This window comes from Oryzias melastigma, linkage group LG9, assembly GCF_002922805.2.
Source record: "Oryzias melastigma strain HK-1 linkage group LG9, ASM292280v2, whole genome shotgun sequence".
Lineage (NCBI taxonomy): Eukaryota > Metazoa > Chordata > Actinopteri > Beloniformes > Adrianichthyidae > Oryzias > Oryzias melastigma.
Window position 1 is genome coordinate 10,666,302 of NC_050520.1, and position 27,373 is coordinate 10,693,674.

Genomic DNA, 27,373 nt, shown 5'->3' on the forward strand with positions numbered 1-27,373 from the left:
ACACAGCTTTGAAATGTACGCACACTGGGATGCACTTGAGGGATTAGAAGACCTTTGCATATCCAGTGTCAGTGCACCTCCTCCCACTACGTGGACAAAAACAGATGTACTTTCGAGGGAGCTCAGCCCATTCTCTGCTCCTACAGTATCGACTGGAGAGATGAGCAATGCTGTAATCCTTGCAGAGCTGCCAGTGGAAGCTCACTCCAATATTTTATTATTTTGGAGATCCTTCTCTTCCAGACGGTGTGAGATTATGTGTGTGTTTCTGCTACTTGTCACGTCTAGTTCCTTTCCAGGTCTTAAAAGATGTATAGATTTGTGGATGAGTCACCGCATAAGATCTGGCCGCCGCTTGCTGTGACGTGCGTTCACGCTTGTCTTGTTCCTATAATTTCCTACAATCACATTTCTTTAACTCCATTTGCTAAAAATGGAACCTTCAATTCACATTTGAGCTCTTTTGTCAATGAAAGGCTGCACCGACTCTCAGCAATGCAACTATAAGTTCAAGCATTTTAACCAAACACAAAAAGTGGCCATCCTTACACGAATTTATGACTCATGGTTTGTGCTTCCTGTCCCTTATTAACAGCAAATTTCGGAAGGCACCAAAGTCACACAGGCCTGTGTGTCTTTTAGTGTCCCTTAGTGTTGTGAAATATATTAATATTCCTAAGTGCATGCGAAGAAGCTAATAACTTCCTGTCCTTTTGTTCTCCATCTCCCTCGGACTCCCCGATGACCTGTCCACTCTTTAATTAAACTGTCATTACTTAAATGCTTGTTCCTCCCACTTTATTGGACTCATCCAATTACTACATAATTGCGAGGCTCTTTTTCAGTTCAGATCATGATCAACTGTGGTGTGCACGGAGTGAAGTCAGACGAGCTGCTCCAGACAGCCTGCGTCACACGCCGTCACATGCAGCGGATGATCATCACCGGCTGATCCTCATTTGAATGACTGACAATCGCTTTTTCTGTTTCTTTGGATTTCCTACGTCTCCTCTGATTACTCCTCTGTGATGTCTGCAGAGAATGTGACTTCCATGAAATGCGGCGAGGAGCTTTCATAAAAGCATCACATGGTTATGTAGGCAGCATTATGAGAGCGAAGAAATATCAGGCTAAAAAGAGACTGTACGGAGAAGAAAATTCTAGTTTTTAGCTTTTTCCACGTCATTGAAGTGGCACACGGAGGTATGTGGACCCATAATTTAACAAAATGTAGGTCAACAAGAAGGGTTAAGAGGGAAATAGGATTCTGCTTTGGACACACGTGGAGGGAAGGAAAGGAATCTAAAGTTTCACCATCACAAAAAATCCCAGGAGGAAATCAGCTTGATGAGGAAATGGTTTTAAAAATATTTGATGATTCAAAGGTTTGATATTCTCAATTCACACATCATATTGCATGAACAAAAGCTTCAAAGTACCAACTTCCGGAGAGTGAAAATGATGTTCTTGTGGCATTTTTCTCATGATGGAGGACAAATATGAAGACAATTAAAATTAAAATTACTTATGGTGAATCAGGAGCAGACAAAAAAATGCACGTACCAACAACAACCAGCATTAAAAACAGCACAAACATAATTAAAACACCACTGGGAACACTACTACAAAAGATCAAACGAGGATTAGAGTGGGACTTTGAGTTGTACTATTTCTTGACATTTGTTTTATAAATCTTCTCTATACCTTTTTTTTCAATAGATTTTTTGTATGCCGTCTTTAGAGGAATGAAAGGCTTTGAAAAAGTTAAGCGGCATCAAACCCCGTCCTGTCATGAAGGCATGCAAGCTTCAACAGATGATGGATTTAAACGTGTTGGCTTTAGAGATAATTATTGCCCAAGCTTTTTTTTTTTCTCTGTAATAGGTACTACAAAGGATAAATTCCATCCATACCGCAAAATAAAAGGGTGTGCTAAAAACAATTGCTAAAGGTCTTTTTCTCAGGCACGTTCAATCTTTTCCTTGTAAAGTTTTAACTTGTCTAGGCAGCGGTGCATCATGTCTGTTTGATTTCTCTTAAAAGTTGACTTTTGTTGTAAATAATCTCTAATGGATCAACTAAAAAGCTTGACAAATGATGCAAAGTTGTTATGCTAGCTTTGGATTTTGATAAATGTGGATCGATTTAAGCTAGGTTCTGTGCGATGCAGTTGTTGTTTAAACAGTGCCCTGCCTTGTTGAGGAAGGAAACCCCAGAGGCTTAAACAGAAGCGTTTCGATCCTGTGATTCACCAAGGTGTTGGAGGGACAAAACACATCCTGCTCAGAACACGCACACACTCACACACACAGGTGGGGCTGTGTTGCTCAATAAGCTAACAGCTAACAGTTGACTTTTCTTTCTTGGCTCATGCTTGCACAAACTGTTGTCACTGGTAAGTTCAGTCGGTTAAAAACTCCTGGAACCTGATGGTTTAGTGAAACAAGATTCAGTTGTTTTATGTGAGCATAAATGGCCAACATGTGTATAAATTAGGTTGCTAACTGTTCAACAAAAGCAAGCTTTTTCACCATTTTTGTCAACAGAAGGGGCTTTGTTCAAGAATTGGGTTCAGAAACCAGTTTATTGAGTCTTTCTAACTGAAAAAAGTCTGCATCACAACCCTAACCCCTTTGGCATTCCTCCAAGCACACAGTCACACGCCTACCAAATGTACTGTTACACAAACTGCCTTTCTCTCAGCGCGCTCTGGACAGATGCAGGGGGTGGACAAATGGACTTTTGTGTGGAACGAAGGAGGACCGGGGGTAGAGGAATCTCCGCACTCTTCATTAAAAAGGCTGCCATTTGCAAAATCGCAAAGGAAAACAACTTAAAAAGAATGACTGAATGATGGAGAAGAGGTTCAGCCACCATCTCACACAGTGAAACTAAAGGCTACATTTTATTTGCAGGTTGTTCAAAAAGGAAATATAGTCACAAATAAAAAGAAAGAACCGAAGAAACAGACTGAATAGCATGAATGAAAGGTCCTTGAAATAAATCCACTATTCATATTTGTCTTCCCAGTTGCTATAATTTGTGCTCCAGCATTCAGAGACACACAAAAGAGAGCAATAGATGTCCGACGCAGGAAATGGCAAGATTTGAAATCAGGTGAGCTCGGTCAAGCTAAAGTGTTTCTGGAGGCTTGTCTGACAGCTGCATCATTGAGCCAGTCAGTTTATCATCTCTGATAATAGATCAGCATTCTTCCGTTGCTTGACTGCTGAGCAGAGTGGGAGACCCAAGTGTTTCCATGGCAACTAGTATTTCCATCATCGATGCACGTAAACATCCAGCTGCGGTTCGTTCGACAGCTTTGCGTTAGTCACCTCGTTTTGCTTCCACACCTCCTCGAAACTTGCAAAAAAAAAAAGTCAGTTTTATTCAGATCACATGCAATATTGAAAGATTCAGCTTTAGAATGAACATGAAGGAGAGCAGTCAGGCCTGAACTTTTGGCCCCTTGATCACAGCTGTAGCAAAGCGACAATTTTGGACTTGTTTACCCCTAGTTTTCTTTCGTGTTTGTTGTTTGCAAAACATATCTGTGCTATCAGCTTGTCCCCATTTTGCACCACCATTAAACTCTAGTTTTATTCTCTAGACACTCACAGGAAGTATCCACCCAGATACAACCCCTGCAATTATATTTGTTGTACAAGCATTTTTATCTAATCCCTTAGATTGGTTCTGATAATTTAAATGTTTCTTTGGCAACAATTAACTTCAAATGTATTTAAAAAAAAGAAAAAAAGGGGTTTCTGCGGAGAGGAAATTGTTATTTGTTGTGAAACAAAATCAGTTTTTAAATCAGTTGAGACTGATAGTAGAAAGGAGAGCTACTGAGCTTGGGTACATTAGTTTATGATTGGACACAAAATTAGCTCGATGTGATACAATAGCTGCTGACGAACTGTCATGAAATGAACCGTCAGCCAGGCAGCAGGACAATAGCTGTTGTCAGTGTTTGTATTCCTTTTGGGGGGAAGTGAACAGGAACACATCCGACTGGATATCCTCTGTTTGGCTCGGCAAATAGGATGAGAACATGAATTTAGAGTAAAGGAGGTTTCAGAACCTCGAGGAAAACCATTTACAGTAACACACCAAAGAAAGATTTGCGATAAAAAGTTTACATCCGTAAAGCTGATTACAGAAAAACAACATCATTCTTGTGTTTACCAATTCTGTTATTACATTATTTATGTTATATCCCTTATTTTGTGTCAGATCTGCAGAAAACTTAAAAAGGTCTTTAAACTACTTCACTAAAACATTTAAGGAAAATCTACTTTTTTTCATAGATGATTTAAAATCTTAATTGACCCATTTAAGTATGAAAAGCCTTTGAGATTGTTGCAGTTATTTTCTCTAACTCATTTTTTAACACATTTATTATTTTTCTCCCTCGTCTGCATTTGCACAAATAAGAAAATGAGAAAGCAGAGTCAATGTGCCGCTAACACTTGCATTAAATTAATGATGCTCATTCACAAGTATGAAACATAATAGCACTTCCTGGGTTGACTATTTTGGTTTCACAAACATATTCAAGTTATGAAGGCAAAGAAATATGCAATAATGTAGAATTTGTATAACTTTTTTTTATCATAGCCCTCATGAATTCACTTCGCTTTGTTTGTCAGGGCTCAAACACAAAATACAAACTTGTGCACACAAAAGAGTAAAAATGTAAAATGCTAATTTGTGGAAAAAATGTATTAATTTCTTTTTGTCCAGGATTTTGTAAAGTGTAACCTCAATCTGCTTTTTTTATCAATTAAAGACAGTAGATGCTCTTTTCACAAAAACATATGTGAAGCTCAGAGCGTGTGCACATTGCTGATTGGAATCCACAGATTTATTTGGAGAGGCTTTCTGCTCAGTGAGCTTGGTATTTAAGGGGAGGAGCCTGAAGCAGGTGGTTCCAAAAATGGAGCGAGTTCCTGTAGAGAAGAAAGGATGGTGTTTTGGGGGCCCTTTCTGGTGAGTGCAAGAACAAAGCTAAAGAAATTACAAGTAAAACACTAGAAGGGTTTAGTAAGTGAAGCATGACAGGTTGGGGCCTGCTAGCTGTGTAGCTTTGCTAACCCTGTTTGCTAACTTTGTTTTTCACCTTTTTTCCATTTAGATTTGATGGTCTAACTGAGCAGTAAGGGAAATAAGAGATGTGTTGCTCTTTGTTGTGTGTTTAGTGAAATGTTTAACCTGCCCTTTGGTAAAGACTGGCATTCCTATACAAGCCTAAACAAGCTAGGAACAGTATCCTGACTCCTCTTTTTGTGCATGTTTTTCACTTCTTGGAATATTTCAAAGTTTCTTGTTTTTTCTGTTTTCTTCTTTCATTTTCTTAATATTACTCAGTTGTAGTTTGGGAAAACTAGCTTTTTTAATTGTGATTGTCACTTGTGACAACAGAGTTGAAGTTGTGGGTTTAGACAAAAAGGGACTGCTTCTGGGATGTTATGATTGGACTTGAAACATAGACTGTTATAGCAGGGATGGGCAACCTTTTTTTTGGACCCGGTAGACTTTATTCTGGGGTTTTGGGGAGTTTATTGTCATATTCACTTTTCCCCCTACATATTCTATGTAAAACAACAATAGTTTCTTGTGTTAAGAAAGAAAAAAAGACAAAACAATGACCGTTGGCAGATTTAGGATAAGAAACACTATTTATCAAAGTGACTTTGTTATGGAAGCATGTAACAACAGACAATTATTACATCTTTATTGTTTCTACTGCAAATTATTGGGGGACATATCCTGGCAGGCTGGATCAACAGTGGCCTGGCAGCGGTCCGTGTCCCCTCTTGTCTTAAAAATCGATAAATGTAAAACAAAATATTCTGGCATTTTTATTTAATAACTTAGGCTTTTCTGTTCTTTTTAGTGCCAACTGCACCAAGGGGTTGATATCCCTCAAGGAAAAACACAAACTTAGGTTGTATTCAGACTGGAAAAGTCCGTTGGTCCGGCCCGAGTCCACTTAATTTGGTCCAGATTGAGTCCTTAACCTTGCCTTTGGTCTGTATTCTGCCTTTTAGCCACACATTTCTGTTAAACTAAAGTACATAATTAAAGATCTTTTCAGTCATTGGTAAAAACTTACGAGGGCGGGCAAAGCAACGAGAGAAAGATTAATGGAGGTCTTAAGTTTAGCAATCCTTGTTGAGAAAGTTCACTTATTGAAATGTTATATTTTTCTGACAAGTATTGAATGTTTGCATTAACGTATAGCAGAGGTATTCTGCAAGGCGGTTACTGTAGAGGGCACAGTTATGAAGGTACAGCGATAAGTGTTTTTGATATGTAGATTTTCCGGAAACCGGTGTGAGAAACAATGTGTATCAAGTTAAAAGTTGTTTTAATGAGCCTGCATTCATCCAACAACATTTCATGTGTCTCATCGTTGCTCTGCTACTCTGTTTACATCTCATAATGCCTGGCTACGGCGGCCGTTTTGGTCCAGTTGTTTCGCTCAGATTATGGAGCCTATTCAGACTGAAAAAACTCAGAGTGAACTGATGCTCAGTCCATTTAGAAACAAACCAAGACCACTTTGAAAGATGGGTCAGAGAGCGGTTCCTGGTCCCGGACCAGGTTCTACTTCGGTGTATGGAGACTAAAAAGGAGTTCAAGATTATCAACCAGCTCTAGTTTCCTTTAAGCAAACTAAATGTGTCCAGTCTAAATACACCCCAATTTTGCACTTGTGGTGTTGAAATAATCAGAAAAATGCCTCTCCAACTCGTAAAACATGTCTGAAAAACAACAAGTCTTCCAACAATACATGAATACAAAAGAACTTTCTATATCTAAGTGAAGGTCAATTTATTTGTAGAGCGCCATCTATGGGGAGACACCAGAATTACAGTGAGGAACAATCATTATTAGGGATTATTGTTATAATTTATTCCAGTTTGGCTGGCCAGATTAATGGGTTGTGTATGGCCTCTGGGCTGTAGCTTGTCTTCCACTGGTTTAGAGAGAGCAAACTACATCTTGTATTTCAAAAGAAAATAGTTATCTACTACAATTTAGTTAAAAAAAAGTTTGTTTTTGAAAGAGCTTACAGACATGATGGTGCTTCCTGATATCTTTATTTTAGGTTCACTGATAGGTCAGAATGCTATTCAAAGTCTCTACTAAGCCTCTTTAAAAAGGTGGTCCTTTATAAATTAATCTTATTTTTGTGCAATTTGTACGTGTCTTATAAGTGTCACAGTAAAATCGGCAAAGCTCCCACTTCTATAAGCTTGTTGCATGTATTTCATATCATAGCAGCAGGTATAAGTGAACTTGTATGATAGATTATTAGGCCAAAATATGTAAAGGTCTAGATTTTTCATTAATAAATGAGTCTTATTCAGCTGCAAAAAGGCTCCCAGAGGAAACGAGTTGTCCAAATTGCTTTGCCTTCGCCACTTTGTTGATAAGGTCATTTTGTCGAGCTTGGTGCTGCGATTTAACTGCAGGCGATTTCAGAGTACAGAAACCTTTTCTGATTAGCACTCAAGCAGTCGAATTTAATTTGGATTTTAACATACTTAGACTCTTGTTTTTAGTTTGCATTTTTTAATGAACAACAGCTCCCTTCGGTAAGTTAATCCCAACTACATGTCGCAATAAAATTGGCCGAAATTGAAATTACTAATGAAAGTTCTCTGTCTTTCTTGATTTAGGTCTTGCGAAAAGTTCAGGTTTTTCTTGTTTGTTTTGTTTCTGCATCTTATGTGTGAAGCTTTACAGAACACAAAGGCTCCTTCTTGAATTGGCATTCATGGAAAAAATGTTTGATTCAGCCTGACCACGACATTTCAAGGTTCACAGAGTTTTTATATTTTCTTTCTATAAAGTACAGCTTGTAATTCATCCATTAAATGGTTTACAGGTATAAAACTGAAAATTAAAAAAATTACAGAAGAAAAAAAATCCCATTACATGTGTTTAAACCAAAAACTCATCATTACTTTATTCATATGTATATTTGCATGAAATAAGTACATATGTGCATACATTTTTAAACTGACCACACTGTATGTTTAGTTATTTATCTTATTTTAGTTTGTCTGCAGTAACATCATCCCTGTCCATGGTAAAGAGCAGCTGTTGCATCGTGCTGCAGACTCTGATTTTCCCTCCGTGTGAGTACACTGGCTCAGAGAGACAAGACAGACAGCCACTTAGCTTCCCATCAGTGTAATGGGATGCCAGTTACTGTTGGTTGTATTGATGCATCTACGCGTGTGTCAACTAAAAGCCCTCCTGCAGGACCAGATGTAAGCTTGTTCAATGTGTCTGTCAGTGCCAGAATACCGAAATTCTATATGTCACTTTGTTCCTTTTCTTTGCAAAAGGTTTTCGCCTATGCAGACAACTCATACTGACATCTGAAGAATGTAAATAAGTTTAGAAACATATTTTAATGCAATTTATGGTTTAATCCCACGAAAAGTTAACCTAGAACAAGGGCGAAAAATGAACAACTTGCCATAGCCTTGGAGTTCGTGTTTATGCTCTTGCTGCATTATGTCTCTTTCTTTCTACTCGGTGTGAGTTGTCATTTTTAAACACTTTCCTTCTGAAATTACATTTTATGAATGAAACACAAGCTACGTAACTTGCACAACACAGGATTATTGAATATCAAGTTAGACTAAGAAACATTTTCTTTGAGTAGATTTGGAAAGTGTAGTTTTCAATGAAAATATAACAGTAAGATAAACCTTGTGAACTTGTCTTTAACCCTCAAACCTCCCTGTGTATGGGAAGTGCTTTGTAAATAAAGTTTGATTTGATTAGAAAAGCTCTTAAACTATAACACGAATGCACTCTCTGATCTGTTCACTATACGTTAGGTATCCTTGGGTTCATAGATCTCTTGGAAACCTGATGGCGCGACCTCGCCCTCTGATCATGGCCTGTATCTGTTCCAGCTTACAGTTGTGTGTGACTATCACAGGCTTCAAATCAAATTACATGTCTCCAGCATCTCATGTGGTTCAAAATGAGATCACTTGCTCCTTATCTTGCAGTAATTTTTTGTTTGTTGTTAGTCTAAATGAAATTTCTCCTCTAACCTGCAGGTTAAACAACGTTATCTAACATGGGCATCAAAGCAGCTTACCGGTATTTATCTCCAGGGGCCTGAGGGGATCTTAAACATTAACAACAAAAATGAATCACGCTGTGTTTTTGTTGTTTTTCTCCTATTTTTAATTTCTCTTATTTTTTTTTATTTTTTTTATTGTTTGGCCCTTTCACTGTTTTTTCTTCATTATTCTTTAATGGAGTGCAATCTGGCGCTGGACAGGACACGAAACAAAGGACAAATATACCTCCATGATAAAGTAAAATAGCTGGTGAATGCAATTTTGACAGTTTAGCTTCAAAAAGCTTTAAGTAATAGTAGTGTTTTAGCAGTTACACATGCAGTGTGCAGACAGATGACTAGTGGAAGTGTCCAGGTAGACAAACAACAATAGACAGATATAGAAGCACCACACTGAATCATAATACCTTTAATGTCTAATATCTTTTTACCTGTGGTTGTGTGTTGCATTATAAAAATAAAGTGGTATTCAGAAAATATTTTTTAAAAAAGGGAAGATCTTTTTCGCTTCAAAAAGCACAAGTGTTGTGGTCCTTTGGTGATGAGCACTACCGTACCTGAGGAAGTGTGGTTTGACCAATCCAACACTCATAGGTAAATTCAACCAAATGACAGGAGAGTTTTCATTTGGTTGCCAAATCTCTGCAACAAGAAGGCTCACTGCATAAGGAAGTTTTCAAAGACCCACTCTGGTGAAAATTGTGTTCTTGTGGCATTTTTTTGTTTTTTTTTTTGATAATGGAGGACATATAAAAATAAAATTAAGCTCAAAGCCGCTTTTCTGAGTATTTTTGTAATTTAAATTGTTGTGAGGAGTAGAAGAAAAAATACTGTTTAATAAAGAACTTAATTTGTGATGTAGAAAATATGCTTGGCAGGCCACAAGTTCAATGCTCTCAGCGATTGGAGAGAGGAAGGGGGCGCGGGGTTGCTCCGTGCCAACTGTCCTGAATTTCTAATGAACTACTGCCGCTCTGCAGAAATTATGTCCTAAGAAATTGCACGTTTTTTGTCTAAAGACAGCATCAACATGATTAAAAGACCACTAAGAGCGGTTTTAGAAAAGCTCAAAAATGATCAGGCTGGGACTTTGATCAGAGAGGACTCACCTTATGTCAGCTCAGGTTGCTGAAAGCCTTCAGGTTGGACCCTTGCTGAGATCAACTGGTAAATTCACAAAAAAAAGAAGAAAATTGCAGCTCTGGGTAAAATGTGCAAGGCATTAAGACGTCAGCAGAAATGACAGCTTGTTATTCAGTTGTGGGAGTGCTGCTGAATTATTCTTCACAACTTCACAGATCATGTTTATGCTGACTCATTTTGACTTCCACAAAAACTGGAAAAGAGCCCAACAAATAGCCTGACAATTAGGAGTTTTCCTTTATTCACACAGACATTTTTGGGGGGGGACTGGTGCCTTTCTGTATCAGCTGGTGGGGGGAACCACAGATAACCTCCAGACATCCTAATGCCCAATCCTTCAGTGTCCTAAACTCACCAATCAGACTCCTGCACATGCTTTTGCACTTAAAGGAGAAACCAGAGTACCTTGAGAAAAACCCCTGCAGGTTTGAGGAAAACGTGCAATCTTAAATAGACAGAAAGGCCATAGCTCAGATTCACAGCTGGCAGCTTGGAACTGCTGGGAAATTTCCACCACCCTACCATCCATCCCTCTTCTGTTCCCACTCAGACTTGTGTGGGGTTACAGCCCAGCCACATAAGAGCTAAGGCAGGGGGTGCACCCCGGACTGCTCTCTACTCCATTGCAGGGCCACACACAGACAGGCAAACATTCACTTCTAAGAAGCAGTTAAGAATCAACCTATGAGGCAAGTGTTTGAACTGTGGGAGGAGAAAACCTACTCATGGAAGAAGAGAATATGCAAACTCCCCACAGAAAGATCCAGCTGAGATTCAGACATGAGACTTTTTATTAGCTTAAACAAAATTACAACAAAATTAGAAACACTGTAAAGTTTGATAATATTTTGTGAGCCTTAAAAAGAAAGCAATTAAAGTACAAAAATAATATTTTTTTTAAATTACATATTAGCTCTAGATATTATTTGTGCAAAGGCAAGTTTAAATGGTGGTTTGTAAGTGTTGTTGCTTTTCCTGCAAAATAGTTCTCTTGTTCAACGCTTACATTTGGTTTTCTTTTCTATATTTTAATCTAATATGTAGATAAAAATCACTTTAGCTGTATATTATCTTGATAGAAACATTAAATAGTATTTATTATAACTTTCCTTAAAGACACTTAAAAAATTGTGTTTTTTAACCTATTTTATGGCATTTTCTCTTGATGGAGGACATGAATAAAGAAAATGAAGCTTAAAATTTTGTTTTCGAGTATCCAAATAGTTGTGAATCAGGAGCAACCCCAAAAAAATGCAGCTGAAAAAGCTTGTAACAGTAATTTGAGTGCTACATCAGGGGGCAACAGGCTCCATGCTCCGCTGTATTCTGAAGCATCTACTTGTAGACAACTAGATCCTTGTATGTCTTCATTTTCCTTGTCCAAGCTGGCATCTGGCAAAAAAAATGTAAAACTGAATAGCTCCAATATTACTCACCATTTTTGTTGCTCCATTAATGCTATGCCTGTGTTTGGTGCAGTGCGATTCATGTGTTGTCCCTCTTTCCCACACTTCTCTGGGGGAGGGGAAGAAATTCCAGATTCCAGGCAGCTTACCTGTACTCCTTGGGAGTGGACCTCGCCTCTGGCTCGATTTGCTCCCACAGTTGTCCCCAGTTCCATCTGGAATAAGCGCATCTGCTACACTATTAGTTAGTGTTTTTTTTTTCTCCCAGAATCTTTTTTTTCATGTTTTTCCTTACTAAGAAGGAATGTCTAAGGACAGGGATGCCTACCTTATCTTAGTCTGTTTAGTTTACCAACTAGCTATTGTTTATATTTCGTGATTGATTTTATGTTTTTGGACAATTACCAATTTGAAGCCAGTTGAGACAACTGGGTTATGTAAATAAAATTGAATTAGATTGGGGTTTTAAGGGGCTGTAAGATAGCGGGAGAGCGTGTAAACAAAGGGATGATGGGACATGTGGGCAGGCATACACCACACCAACAGTCCTGGCTACAACTCAAAGACCAATGTCTAAAGAATCTTTGCCACTCTGCAGAAAATATGTCCTAGAAAATGACACAAGTTTTGATTTATTTTATTTTTGCCTAAAAACTACATAATCATAATTACAAACCACAAGGAAAGCTTTAAAAATAGATCAAAAGATGATCAAAGCGAGGCTTCAAAAGTAATAAGCTCCAAAACAACTGTAACAACGGAGATTACAGTCAGCAACAGATCATGCCAGGCATCAGAAACAAATTTGGGCTTCATTTTTTTTTACATAACAGACTTTGTTTTTTTAATTTATTTTCTACTAAGCATCTTAGCAAGTCTCAGTCCTTTTGCTATTTGATGTCACAAAGTGGAGTGGTATGTATTCCTCAATAAGTGCTTTTTATTGATTTATTACTTGGAGTCTCACTATAAGTAGAAGGGAAAAAAAGCAGTCTAAAAAAAAGTTGTATGTTTTATCAAAGGGATACTTTTAGAAGCTTAGTGGTAAACCTGTTCCAAGAATTTAAAGTGTGCTGTGTATAAAAAGGTCTCCAGCTGCAGATCACTGAGTGCGTAAGCGATCACACCTTTCCTTCCAGCAGGAAAGAGAAGGCTGTCTAAGCACAAGGCTTCCTGAGCCCTACATTAACCCAACAGTTCTTTTCCTGCCAGACCGTTTCCTGACTCATTCAGTCATTGCTGGCCTTTTTCAGTGCAGCTGCAAAGAGTTTCTTTCTTTTGTCTGTTTGAAATATTACTTTGCTTTTATGCACTTGATGACACCCTCTTGGAAAAAAATATTAATTTAGCTTCAAACCTGCTGTGGTTGTTTATAAACAACTTTTTTTTGAGTGTTTTTCTTTGCCTGTGAGCGCTGAGTGGGTGGAGTGAGTTTGGCCTCACATCCTGCACAACAGGATACAGAGATCAGGGCAGAAGTGAGATTGGAAAGGCTCAGAGGAGATGATGGATGAGATGGTTATAGCCAATTGTCTTTGCCTTCCTCAACAGGTGCAGAAGAGCTTTCAGTGTGATGAAAGGAGAAGGCTTTTATCTTGGAAAAAGACTGAATAGAAGGAGAGACAAGTGGTCTTACATAAAGTTGTGTTTCTTGAACCTTTTTTGCATGAGAAAAAGATTAGATTATCTCAAACAACAAAGTTTTTAGCTAGAGGAATAGGTAAAAACATTGAACTTTTAAGGGATTTAGAAGACGGAAAGTTATGGTAAAAGCAAAAAAAAAAAAAAACTTGTGAAAAGGGAAACCGGTGCTTTCAAGTAAACATCGGAGCACATCCTGTTTGTTTTCTGGACGCAACTTTTCCAGTACAGCTTTCTCTGAGTTTTTTTCAATGGTTTTATATCTTTTTTTTTAGATCATGAGCTAAGCTACTTATAGGAGAGACAATGGTATCTTACAACAAACAATTATGTTTCTTTTGGCTGTTTGATGGACTGCTCTCGTTGCATCATGGGAGTTTCTTTCCATCCGCAGGGCTGAAAACAGATCCTGGATCTTGCATCAGAGGAGACTGGCATTGCAGAAGTCAAAACACCCTGTGGCTTCAACTACCAAAGCAAAGCTTTTCAATCATTTTTAAAAGGTATCTTGTTTTACAATCTCTAAGAGGGTGGCTGATTTTTGTCTTGCGTAAAAAGAGAGTTGCTTTGAGTTTTTATACATGTCCTCCCCATCAGAAAAATGCCATAAGAACAAGTTAAAAACACCAGAACCTCATTAAAGTGGGCCTTTTAGTCTACGCATGGGTCCACCCACCTGCCAATCAAATGATATGTATTTCATAATACAGCGCTTTTTGTCTAGTCACACATGCTGCTTACCCTTTGACACTTGGAACCAAGAACCAAACCTCCATCCTTCTGATCATGGGTTTATTGCTCGGCATATATGTCCCAGCTGCCCCCATAAACATGTCCCCATCTATACCTATTGTGTTTTTCTGTCCAAAAGCAAATTAGAAGGAGCATCTGGTGTTGGACACATTTTGATTATTGTTATAATCTGATGTATTTTACATTTAAAGTTTGCTCAAGCTCAATGTTGTCAATTTCATAAATAAAAAGTTCACAGAAAAGCTTTATTTTTGGTGTGCAACCCCAACCAGATGTTCACTTGACAATTGTCTGTACAAACCACCACACACACTCATTTATGCAGATTCCTGCATATAGTCACACTACACACACACATATAGTGCCTCAGGCAAATCTGAATGTGCACACACATCAGTGTTTGTGCAGAGTTGAGAGGCAGGTAAATTCAGGTGAGAGTTCAGGTGAGAATGATGTTACTGAATGTGGAAGAGAAGGGAACTACTGACCTCCCTCTACAGGGCCATGGGGGGCAGCTTATAGCAGTGCAGGGCCCCCACTGACACCTTCATAAAGGAGACATCTCCCCCTTGTAGAATCTGATCCCAGCCACCCAGAGACAACTGAAGGGGCCGGCACAGGAGCCCCCGTTGTTGGAGAGTAAGGCCAAATTCAAAACCTCTACAGTTTCTCCCATTTAGCCCTCCAAGAAGAAAGTTACAGAAAAATAGTTCAGCGTGATTTCTTGTGGGTTCCAGATGACCCCACTCCCAACGTTAATGTTCCTCTGTGTCAGGTCATCTGTTCTGTTACGTCACTGGTTTGTTTTCCCATGGTTAGGTCATGTTTGAGTTTATTTAGTAAATGTTTCAGTTTCTGCAACCAAGCCTCGTCTCCTGCGTTTGGGTCCTCCACCACCACTTGATGACAGAATGACCTGACCACCTTGAGACCCAGCAGGAGAACCTTGCCATGTCACATCACCTTGGTGTTCCTGCTGCCTTAATCAACCACATTATGCCATGTCCATCAAATCCGTTCCTAAGGGGGATTGTCGGGGCCATCCTTCCTGTTCCTGGGGAGAGTTGCCGGGACTGCTCCTCTTCACTCTTGTTCCCAAAGAGGGGTTCTGATACCCTTCACATCCGTCTGGCTGCAGGGACCCTGTTTTCTGGACTTGTGTTTTTGTCCCTCAAGGTCCCCTCCCCTAAGTTGTTCGGGCATCTGGAATCTGCCCTTTTGGGGAGGGGTACTGTCAGGTTTCAGTGCTTAGGTTTTGTCATGTTCCGTGTTCCCTGTCAGTCTTGTTCAGGTTAATCATCCACAGCCGTCTTCATTTAGTCAATCATCACAGTGTTTAATTAAGTGTCTGGTTTTCAGTTCTTCGTTGTCATGTCATCTGTTGTGTTACGTCATTGGTTTGTTCTCCCATGGTTTTGTCATGTTTGAGTTTATTTAGTAAATGTTTAAGTTTCTTCCACCAAGTCTTGATTCCTGCGTTTGGGTCCTCCACCAAAACTTCATGACAAAAAATAGTGCAGAAAACAGGTGAACAATCGAAACGGGAAGTCAGCAGGTGAGGAGCTGACAACCTGACAAAATCTCATTGATGATAGGATTGTATTATCAAATTCACATGAATCTTTCTTCAACTTAGTCTGTCCTGTTGTTCTCAAGTTTAAAATTCAGTCCAGACACGCACAAGCCAAAGAGCAATGAGAAAATTGGAGAAATTCAAAAATCTTTATGTCTTGTATAGATTCTGTTCCACTGAAACAAGAAACAATCCCTGCATACCAATATTTGGTAATAAGACTGTAACAAAGGCTGTTTATTTTTAAAGAAAATATTTAGCTTTATTACAGCTGTGGTAGCCAATGGCTTGTTCATACCAGTGATCTGTTTCTCAATGGCATACCAGCAACACCAGTGTTGACTCGCGTAGCAAAAGGAGACCATGAAAAGAAAATTAGGATAAGCATTCATCAGCTTTTAGTTCTAATCTACTTTGATAATGAATATTTTTGTTGTCTCCATATTTAATGATACTAACGACAAACAAATACAACACTGTGATCCCGCAGAGCTGAAAAAGTTCATTTTGTTTGCTGGCGGGCTTCATGCAGGGCTCACTTCAGTGTGATTCGTTCCAGAAGGCCATGGACTCTCACGGAGCCGCAGCTTGAAACTGCTTTGTCATGGAGTCATGTTTGAGTGCTTTAGTGAGGGGAAAAAATACCAAAAGGTCTCTTTTTGAAGAGGTGGTTTGATTGTTAAACTCTCCACTGGATTGGTAACACCACAAAATGGCCATGTTTTAGCATGCATGGAGGCAGCTTCTAAATCTGCTGCTGACGTTTGTGTTCCCTTTGTTTGCGTGATAAGGATCTACAAGGACTCCCTGGAAGAAGAGATGTCATATCTCAGCTGGATCTTTCTGGGAGAATAAAAATAGAAATAAGTCGTATGTGTGCTGCACCTGATAACAAAACCGCTCAAAGCAGGGAAAGTGAAATATTCTTCTAGTTTGAAAGTCTAAACTTTACCATAGCTTTTACTGATTGTTGCAAAAAAGACGTCAGGCAAATGAGCAATGAGGTCAGTCTAAAAACATTGTCCTTGTGTGCACGGAAAGATCAAAGATGTGTATCACTTTGTTTTGTTTGGGTGCATTTTTACTTCCCTTAGAAACACTTCAAACATATCCATTTTCTAAGTTCATTGTCAGAGTTGTATCAAAAAGCTCAATATTTACAGCTTCCTGTTCTGGACACAATCAGTTGATTGAGAAAGAGGAGGTGCAGTTCAAGCCAAGTGTTTACCAGAATCCAATATATAAAATGTGTATAGCACTCTAATAAAATCTGTACAAACGAATCCAGTTGCTGCAAGATGTTAATCGTACAGAGTGATTTAGACCTGTGATGTCAAAAATGTGATTTCTAGAGCTTGTAAAGTCAAAAACTGATAACTTAGAATAAAACACTCTTTTTACATCTCTACCCAATTATTTGGCTTGTGATATCTACACCCATGAATACTCCAGACTATCGATTGTAAAACAGGAAAAGCAGCAAAATGAGTTCTGTCTGCACGTGACCTTAAAGTGCTGAAACAGTGTGTCAATGTAATGAATGTAATTATTAATAACTGGCTTTGTTACAGTTAAATATCCTCTTCAACAAAAGGTTATTGAACTTGAAATATATTCTTGGGATTTACTGGTAAATCCAATATTAACATTGAGTTGGAAGTTCTTACTCTGTTGGATCCTATAAATGACTCAACGAAAATTGACGACCACACGTATGTGGTGAAGCTCAAGTGAAACTTTGTAACAAAATTTGAATTAAAGTGTGGTGGTTGCATGACGACAACATAGTATGAGAACTGGGCTGAGTTTGTGCACCTAATAGGAACTATCCACTGGTTAATGGAGAGAAAATAGTATCATCCCATGTTTGTAATTCTTGGGTTGTAACTTATAGATTACATTTTTTGCATAAGTAAAAAAATTATGAAATTATGAACAACAGACAAATCTTCAAACATTACGCACAAATTGCTTGTTATGCGTACACAAAGCCACATTTATGATGTGAGTCTCGGAGAAAAGAAAAGATTTTGAGTAAGTGATGCATTTAAATGTCGCTAGAATGCTGGGTCATCAGAGTTTTCTTTTTAGCCGCTTTGAACATGGATTGTGAATATTTCCGAGGGGAACGAGCGTTTTCAATCTGTGCACCGAAGCTGTGGAACGCTTTACCGCCGAGCATTCGGCAGGCATCCTCACTGCCCATTTTTAAGAAACTTCTTAAAACACATTTTCATCACCAGGCTTTTGACACTGTATGAGACTCCTCTCTGCTGATGTGTTTTACTGTTTTATCTTTGTTTTTATCTGGTGTTTTTATGTTTTTTATGTAATGTAATTTCGCTCTATTTGTATCTGTTTTTGTCTTTTTAGCTGTGTTTTTATTGTTCTTCAAACTTTTAATGTGCGGCGCCTTGTTCGACTAAGGTCATTTTTAGGTGCCATATAAATCTAATAAACTTAAACTTAATATTATCTGGTGAAACCTGACATTTTCCTATCTAAACAGATACAGGTATGCTCTAATAAATTAATACAAAAAGTCTAAATATGTGTTTTTAAAACACTCAACTCTAAAGTTTCTCTATTTTCGCCGCTCCCTCAGGGCTGTGCTTTCCGTGCAGCACCTTCGCCACCGAGAAGAATTGCACACACACACACAAATCGGGGTGATGCTATTTTCTCTCCATACTGGTTCCAAGAAGAAAAAATCCTATAGACTTCTATGGGGAAATAAACAGCTATTTAAGCAGTTTGCAGATTCTCTACTCCCAAAACTTGAAGATCCTACAATGTTCGTAGGTGTGACTCTGAGTGTGTTTAATTGTGGGTTGGCTCCAGCCCAGTGACTCCAAATGGGATTCAGCAGGTTCTGAAGCTGGATGGATGGAAATCTGGAGCTACTCTTTTAACAAAATAGACACAAATAAAATGTTCTCAACAACTTTTCTTTGAAAAATCCGTTTTCTCAGATGATTTTTCCACCAAACGTTGCAGAACATTTTAACCACATGGAGCTTAAATGGAAGATTTCAAATAGCATATCTAGTAAATGGACTGTATTAGGCCACTTTAGCTAACCGGTTGAGGGGCTTTTTCATTACAAGCCACTTGCATCCATTTGCAAGAAAAAAATGCTCATAAAGCAGTCTGAGCTTAATTTTCTCTCCTGAGGACACATCTACATTTAGAGAGTTTTGGTCAGGAATCAATCAGCTAATTTTTTCAGTCAGAAGACAATTGCTGTAGGTAAAGCAAAGTTTATTAGAATTGCACCACCTAAGGGAACTTAAAGTGCTTTAAGGAAACACAGAAGTGAGCAGACTGCCTTTTTCCTCCGCAGGAATAAAAGTTGTCAATAAAAAGAAAACACAAGCGTCTGAATGAGCAAAAAAAGCTCTTTTCTAAGTCGACTGACCGTAACAAGAGATGCACACCATTGACACACTGTCACTGGGATGTGTTTACAAGAACAGCTTAATAGTAGTAAATAAACTCCATAATTTTCCCTTTTCAAAGCCAGTGTCAATCACAAATGATCTTTTAATTTGAGTAAAAGAATTCCATTTTGTCAAGCTGAGGGCATAGAAAAATTCACAGCAGACTTCCTGACTGTTCTTTTATTTTGATGACAATTTTATTCAGTTAAAGTATTTTAGTTCATGGGAAAAATCCATCTGTATGCTTCAAAATCTAGACTTTCAGTGTGCACATGCTACATTACATCAACCACTCGTATAGCTAATAAAATATAAAACTTCCTTTCTTTCTTGCATTCTATAAAGTGACATGCTGTGAATGTGATTTGCCCCACATTCCATTATTTGCTGTTTTGTTGTTCACCCTCTACATAGTTTTCACTAAACATTAAATTAATATCCCTTCTCTCAGCTTTAAACTTCTCACAAAATGACAAACAGGGTGTCCCCCAGGGTATCCCATTAGGTTAAGGGTATTTCTGCGGCTGAATCATGTAGAAAAAAAAAAAATGTAAAGGCACGAATATTTATTGTATGACTCAAAAAAAAGAGTTTAAGGCTGGCAGTTTCTTCACTTTTGTTTGAGGCTTGATGAGAACTCCTTGAAGCGTGATAAAGCTTCTGAGGCATTGATGTCTGACTCAGAGAAAATAAAATAGCACAGTAAATGTCTTAAAAGTTCCACGCATGTGGGAAGATATTGTGTTTATAAAACTTGGACAAAAAAAAGTGCTTTTTTGCAGTAAATCTCTGACCCTTCAGAATAAAACTCAGGGCACTGTAAATCCTGATGGAGCTATTTGATAAGATATTTGATATTTCAATAAAATCTCATACAGTGACATCACTTTTATAACACAAGAATGCATGATAAATGTATTACTTTAAAAATTGTAATCACTAATAGTGAATTTAAGACAAAATGTTAGACTAAAAGTGAATGCAGTTTCTGTTTCTAAGTCACACATAGCTAATCATAGTTTAACAAGATTTAATTGATTGTACATCATTGCTCAAATTTTTCATTTATATTGTCTGAATTTTTGTTTATTTATAAAGTGTTAATTTGGAAGTGTAATTTGTGAGCACAGAACACATCAACAGTACAGTTACATAAGCAAAACTGTCAGACTTTTATGTCTGCGGTATTACTCCAACAAAACAAAGATTCTGACAAACAGTCATAAGAAACAAACATGTTTCTGCACTTTACACTTATCCTGCTGGGTGTGGCTGCACGCCTAAAAAAGAAGCTCTGGTCACAATATTCTATGTGTGCAGACTTCTTCATTAAAAACTTTCCCTTTGTCATCTTGACAAAAACAAGTGATAAGAGCTGAACTTTTTCTCTGAACTGATGCTTTATTGATCGTGACAATCAGCATATATATCGCTTTTCTTTGCCTGCAGTCGAGGTCATTCAGCATTGTCGTGTTGCCGTAACAACGGGCCTCATCATGTATGAAATAGGCAAGTGAAAAAAGCAATCACATAAAAAAACAACAAGAGTAAAGTACTAAAAATTGATGGAATGTTTATATCTTTTGTAAGGAATCATGTTATAAGTGTGCATTATCAGAAATTAGAGCCTGAACCGTCCAACGTGAAGCGGAAGACGGTTAGCATTAATTAGCGTTAATAAATATTAACACTTAAAAAAAAAAAAATTGTGTGCGTTATTGCGTTATCATTGACAGCCCTAGTTAAACCAGTTTAACTTTCACCAATTAAATACTTGAATTTGGAAGTGACACATGGATAACATCATTTTTAATTCATCTTTTTAAATTGAGAATTGATCATGGAGGAGACATCCATAATTGCGGTTTATGACCAGGCAGACACCAAGTCTTTCATATATTGGAATAGAACTCCGAAATAAAAAGCCTGCAGCAAAGTTTGCAAGATTTGGACCGCATCGACATTTCACTGTCGTTACATGCGCTTATATCCGTAGTGACAGTCCTATGTGATTCCATATGCTACTAGTTCAATAATTTGCCTTTAGTTAGTTATTGAATTAGAACTTGCACCATAGATTTGTGTTCCCTAATTAAAATACTGTTGGACAAAGAAGGGATTCTTTCAATCTGTGTGCCTGTGGTAAAATATTCAAACCAGTGAAGGAGTCATGAGATCTCAACTACAAGATCAACAAAACTTAAAAGCTTTGAACAAGCGTGAAATGCAATGTAGTGATATTGAAAGTCAACTAAATCTAAAATCCGGGGTAGTTTTAATACATTTCGATATGTAGACAAAGATTAAAGCTTGAGGTTGCAGTTTTATTGTAAAATGTTTCAGTTTCTTTATTATATAAAACAACAAAAGTGTGTATTGAGACATAATTTCTTCATTTAAAATAAAAGAATGGATTTTCTTTTTCACCACCAAGCCACAGAAACAATAGGCTGACATGTATTTTCTGATAAATTATATAAGATGTCTGGAAACTAGGAATAAAAGGCTCAGACATATAATATCGTTTTACGCTCTTGTCCAACCTTAAAACAACCTTTTAACAATCACTCTGTGTTAGTCACTTTTTTCGTAGGTTGAGAAATCTGATCCCTAACTGTGTAGCTTTTTCATTTTTAACCTGCAGCTATGACTGTTATGACTAAATGTACCAAACTTTACTTTTTATGCTTATTTCGCATTCGAGCTTCACTCTGATCAGGGTTAAACAGTGACAAACTCAAACCTTTGTAATGTTTTGGTGGAAAAAAAGAAAAAGAAAAACTCTCTTCCATCTCTTTTCCTGGCGCTCAGTGTTGACCATGAACGACCACACTGAAAGGAAGCAAACAAAAACAACTGATAACCAGAGCAGCTCTGGAAGTAATGTTTCTCAAACATTCTCTGAAGCTTTTTTTGCCTGAAAATGCCCAGAGGTGTAAAAAAAAAAACATATTCTACTTCATTAAACATTTAAATGTTTTTTCAGTGTCATCAGTGTTACTAAGATACAACAGTATTTAGTGAAGCAAAACTGAAAAACTGCTGCAAGTGCTGCTTAAAGATAACTTCTGGTGTCCAAGTAAAATAGCTGCAACAGATCTGTATGCTGTTGTCATATCCAGATGCCAGTTTCTTATTTTGAAAAACTATGTTCCTAGCCTGCTTTTGAGATGTTATTCCAATCATTATTGCAATTCCAAGCTGATTTTGGAAATGTTTTGACTGTTTTATTCATTCTTCTTGTTCATTGTTTTTTTTTTTTTTTTTGCATTGTCATGCTGCACTGTGTGTTGTTTGCAGCGTTTGGGCGCTGTGCTGAGTCGTGATGCCTCGGCTCTCCGTTGTCCTGAAGGACTTTTCAAGGCAGACGAGACAGACTGCATTACAGCTCTAATGAAATCTGTCAGCGCAGACTGCACTCAGGGGCAGCTCGCACTGCAGCAGCACCACTCACCACCACACGGCACAGGAGAGGAGAGCTGGGATTGTGGGCTGAGTGTGAAAGCACAGAATGGAAGACAAAGATGGGCACAGATTTGGCAGTTTTGGGTTGCTTTTATTCTTTATTTTTTGTGATGTTACATGTTTGAGTAATTGAAGACGGATGAAGAAAGCACTCTGCTGTGCTAGGGCTCCTCGCTCTGCATATCAGAGTAGCAGACAGCCACAGACTCTCAGCGTAGAAGGACTGGGACTGATCGGAATACTAATGTGAACAGGAGGCATAGAGGAGGTAGTAGGAGAGTGATGATGCAAACGGGTATGAAAGAAGAGGGGAAAACTGGTGCAAAATTGCAAACAGAAAGAGGTGTTACAGGTGGAGAGTAAAGAGAAATCCTTTAAAAAAAAAGAAAAAAGAGGGGGGTCGTTGCAGAAAGAAAATGGTCAGGTGTGGGAAGTCGTGAAATTGAGGTATGAATCACAGCATTTAGGATGGCAGCGATGACTAAGTGAAGGAATTACTGATGAAAATGTGGTGTTTGTGTCTACAAGTGCCACATATTTGCAGAGAATATAAAGAGGAATGATCTAAAGAGCAAAATGCAATCGTAATTCCTCCTTTTCAAAGATTGTTTCTGATTTCTTTGTTTCCTTTTCCTGTTTTTAGTGGTATAGAATTGTTTGTTGATCTCAGTGCTGAATGGTAGTGTGGCTGTTAACACCATTGCCTCACAGCTGGAAGATCCTTAAGTCCTTGCGTAGTTCTTGTGGCTTGCTGTTTGCATCTCCATCGAGCATATATGGGTTTTGTGTGGACTCTCCAGCTTCCTCCCTTTAGTCCAACAACATGATAGACGGGATTTTAAATAGCCTCTTGGGAGCCAGAGTAAGTGTCTTCTCATTAAGGCAAAGAGGAATAGCCAATGGATGGGATTTCTATATATATATATTTTTCTAAGACCCACTCTGATAAAAATTTAGTTTTGGACATTTTCTTTAAATATTCATGTGGCATTTTTCTGATGACGGGGATCACATATAAAGAAAATTAATCTTAAAATTGCATTTCTGAGTATTTATTTATTCAAATTGTTGTAAATTAAAAAATGCCGTTTGAAAAAAAGCATATTTGTTACGTAAAAAAATACATTGGGTGGGCCACAGGCTCCTTGCTCCACTCCATCTTGATGCATCCGGTTGTAGACAAATGGATTCATTTGCTTTCGTCATCCGATCTGACATCTGGAATGCTGTACGGCCGGATAGCTGAGATATTGCTCTCCATTTTTGTTGCACCGGTAATGGTAGGTTGGGGATGTGAGGTAATGTAAGCTAGGAAGAAAGCGTAAACAGAGAGCTCTCAGCAGTGCGGAGGGGAAGGGTGGCGGGGTTGCTCCACGCCAATTGACACAACTCAGTGGTGAATTTCTATCGAACGACTGCTGCTCTGCAGAAATTATGAGCTAGAAAATTACATTTTTTTAAATATTTTTGCTAAAAAGGGCATAATCATAGTTGAAAGACTGCTGGGAACGTTTTGAAAATAGCTCCAAAGGTGATTGGAGTGGGTTGTAATTCTTTTTTCTCACATTTGTTTTTGTCTATCGCATTGTCCCTGTAGATTACCACAGAAACTTTTCTAAATGAAATAGCAGTTAATGGATGCAAGTTTATGATATAAACAAAGCTTTCATTGACAGAAGGAAGAATTAGTTTAGGGTATTTCCCATAAACAACGAGAAACGAAAGTTGTCTCATACATACTGCAGATAATGTTGGGATGCCATTCATTCTGTGAATGACAGAGTATCTCAACCACATTCCTGGTACATCTAAGAAACTGATGTTCATTCATTCTGGTAACAGAAAAAAAATACCACAAATGAATGACATTTTTAGATGAGATTCTGTTAAAACATTTTTAGGGTGTGGTATGTCAGTTTCGTGCTAACATTTCATGACTCAACACACAAAGTCTCTCTAAAATGTTTGATTTCACATGTTGCTAGAGGTTATGAGCAGGAAATTATGAGATGGAGTTCAGTAGTTAATCAGATTAATATGAGTTTAAATTGAATTTGTACATACAGTTCTTCACAAAATAAATGGTGTTTATGGTGGAGCCTCTTGTAATACATGTTTATGTGCTTTTGTATGTTAAGTACTATATATATTACATGCATAGAGTAAATATTATATACAATTTTACAATATGTATATGTATGTAATGTACATTTAATGTGTAAAAAACTAAATCAAATAAGATAATGTTAAAATTGTTTGTGTTGTTAATTTAAACATTTATTCTTCATTATCTTTCAATTTTAATATTAAACTAACATTTTTTTGTAGTGTATTCTTAGTTATTTTTCTAGCATGTGTTACACAAAACAAAGGGATCATTTTGAAGGGGAAAATACTCACCACCGCACCCTCTTCTTTTTGGTCAGTTATATGTATGCCTTTAGAACATGGTTTTTACTTATATTACTTTTCTACCTTTATTAAGGCTAAAAGTGCTTTAGCCTGCTTCCCAATGTTTTATCTCCATTAGTTAAGAAGGTGGGAGGTGTGAAGAGGTTGTAAGTTCCTATAGACCTTGTAATCAATGGACATAGCAAGCCCCTCCCTCTCGTAGTCTAAATAGGAAGTACCCGTAGTTGTAAGAAGGCGAAAGTCCCATAGACTTCCTCTGAGAAATAACTGATATTCTCAGTCATTTGTCAGAATAACCGTCCTTGCTCTGATGCGTTCCTCTTAACACGTTCTTTCTAATTATTCAAGTTATAAACTGACCAATCAGGTGCCTTAGTAAAAGCATGTGGTGCCCGCTGGTATCACCTTGAACGTTTGATTGACAGATTTTCCCAAGCACGCTTCCAGTGGGACGGGTATGGACTTGGAACGAGCCAGAACAAGCTCACTCGTGATAGACGACAATAGTTCCTCTAAAAACGTGACTCGGACCAAGTCGGTTAAATTGTTGTGGACGGGGGGCAATCGGTTGCAATATGGCGGTAGAGGTATCAGGAAGTGACCGCGAAGGCTCTGGCCTGATTTCGCGAGGGCTGGAGGTACGCTGTTCACTGTGGGTGATGTCAAAACTTGCTTTGTCCTTTTCAAATAAATGGTCTATGGGGGTTCCATGTAAGTCAGGGGGAGGAGCCAATAGTTTTAGAGTTTTGTGCTTCTGTTTATATTATTTTGTTTGTTTTGGTGTAAAGCCCTTTATGTCATATTTTATATGAAAGGTGCTACATAAATAAAGATTGGTTTGATTTGATTTAAGTCCCATTCACACACTGAGGCGTTCCATACGATGACAGAAATACCGCCACGGCGCTAATCAGGCTACCAGTTGCACGTCCAAGGATTCTTCAGTACGTGGGCAGGCAAAGTGTGAACCAAACCTGCGACCATCCAATCAGAAGTTGACCACTCTACCTCAGCACTCAGCTTTTTCTGATAGAAAATAAACAAACTAGAAATTTTAATGCAATAAATATCGTCTCTACGATGATAATAACGATGATAATATAAAGATAACTAAGAGCTGAAGGACAGTAATGTCCATCACAGTCTAAGAACTTGCTTTTCAGCTGAAATGAAAACTGCTCCACACAGTAGTCCTGCTGCACTAAAATCAAATGTTCTTATATAAAATCAGTGATTCATCGCAGTTTTCCTGCATCACAGACTCAGTGCTGCTGGACCATGCGTCAGACTGAATTCTTACTAGAGAGGACTCGGAATGAGTTAAGCCAAGATCTACGCACTAATACCTCTATATAAATCATGTTTTAAAAATCTTTCTTTTTTACCAATAAATTATTTATAAAGAGCATTTTTGCACAAAAAGTCTTTAAAATAATGATTGTTTTTAATATAAATCAATCAAAAATTTCATTCATATAGACTTTCTTAGTTTATGAATTGTGTTACCATAACAACCCCCAACAACGTTAGACCCTTGAGTGTTTTTTTATACTTTTTTCTCTCAGGTTTGACCTCAGTTGTGTCACAGTATCCTTGGTGAAATACACCAATGACGTATTAGAAAGCCCTCTAATCTTAAGGTCTTTCACGTCAAGTAGCTTCCCCTGCTTGCACGAGTCACTGTCTGTGCTGCTGAGTAGTGACTCTGGTACAAAAATAGAATAAAAGCATCTGCTTGACCGAGAACAGCAGCATGACCAAGAGATAGGAAAGAAAAAAAACAACATTTAGATATGAGAGAAACCCAGAGGTTCCTTTTGGAGGTATGCGCAAGTGTTGACACGCTTTGACAAAGCCTAAAATTAACTTTAAGGATAAAGTTAAAAGAAAAATGCTGGCAGTCATTGTCGGCTCCTCTGCAGCCTCGGTCCCTGCAGCTACACACAAGTAAATTCGCACAGACACTTTGTCAAGAATCATCATGTCCTATCACCAAGCAACACCAGCCACCCTTGCCCCATGTGGCCATTACTTAACACTTTTGGTTGACGTCCATGGACACGAGCACAGATAAATGATGGCATTCACACATACCCAACAGTGCTGCTTCACCGATGCATGTCCTTCACCCTTCCTGTCTTTTCATTCAACACACACATAGTGATTGTTCACTTTCATTCATCTAAACTCTGAAGTGAATATTGCATGTATCTAGTAAAGTTGCATATTGAAAATTTCATTTCTCTGTCTACATTTTGAATATGTTAGTGTCAAAAATAAAACCTTCAATTATGGATTTAAAGTTTGTTTTTAGCAGAATCTTGTAGCATTTATCTCACAATGGAGGTCACACATAAAGAAAATTGAGATTAAAACTGTGTTAATTATTACTAGTTTTTTATTCAAATCAAAATGAAAC

At 38.0% G+C, this 27,373-nt stretch overlaps 1 long non-coding RNA gene across 1 annotated transcript in view; it reads left to right on the forward strand.

Annotated features, from left to right (window-relative positions):
• Nucleotides 1–4,923: 4,923 nt before the first annotated feature.
• Nucleotides 4,924–27,373, forward strand: part of LOC118599183 — a 28,467-nt gene continuing 6,017 nt past the window's right edge. Inside the window, exons 1-2 of the long non-coding RNA XR_004948479.1 lie at nucleotides 4,924–4,992; nucleotides 13,706–13,814. This is a non-coding gene — a long non-coding RNA (uncharacterized LOC118599183). The remainder of the gene's footprint in view (nucleotides 4,993–13,705; nucleotides 13,815–27,373) is intronic.